Source organism: Phaethon lepturus, unplaced genomic scaffold (assembly GCF_000687285.1).
Source record: "Phaethon lepturus isolate BGI_N335 unplaced genomic scaffold, ASM68728v1 scaffold37747, whole genome shotgun sequence".
Classification (NCBI taxonomy): Eukaryota; Metazoa; Chordata; class Aves; order Phaethontiformes; family Phaethontidae; genus Phaethon; species Phaethon lepturus.
The window spans coordinates 278-728 of NW_010551788.1; the positions used below are offsets into that span (position 1 = coordinate 278).

General features: G+C 64.7%; 1 protein-coding gene across 1 annotated transcript in view; it reads left to right on the forward strand.

Annotated features, from left to right (window-relative positions):
• Positions 1–451, forward strand: part of LOC104623838 (E3 ubiquitin-protein ligase TRIM39-like) — a gene marked incomplete at its 5' end in the record, with an annotated part of 4,729 nt that overhangs the window by 274 nt on the left and 4,004 nt on the right. The gene's annotated exons all lie outside the window — the stretch shown is intronic.

Sequence of the window (451 nt, forward strand, 5' to 3'; positions counted from 1 at the left end):
TGGGCCCAAGAGGGGGCCCCCACCCCAGCCGCTCTTGTTGCGGGCATGAGGCTGGGCCCGCTGGCTCCCAAATTGTGGAGGCACCCAGGATAACTCCCACCTTTCCGGGTGCACGGAGGCAGCCTGGCTCCCTGCCCCTCTGCGACCCCGTTGGAGAAGTTGGGGTTCTCGGTGCTGCCCTGGGGACGGTTCACCTTGGTGGTGGGGTGCACCCAAACCCCACATCCCAGCGACGCTGCCAGCAGCACCCTGACAGCTGCCTTGTGCCCTGGCACTGCCGGGAGCAGTCACTTTGTTGTCCAAAACCTAAATAGTGAGAAAAATATGTGTAAAACCCGAGGAGCGAGGAGAGGGTTAACGCTGCGAGCGGAGTGAAGAGCACAGCTGCTGGGTTCGGGTGCCAGGGCTGGCACCGCCTGGTGCGGGGGCACTGGCCCCTGGCTGCCCGCTG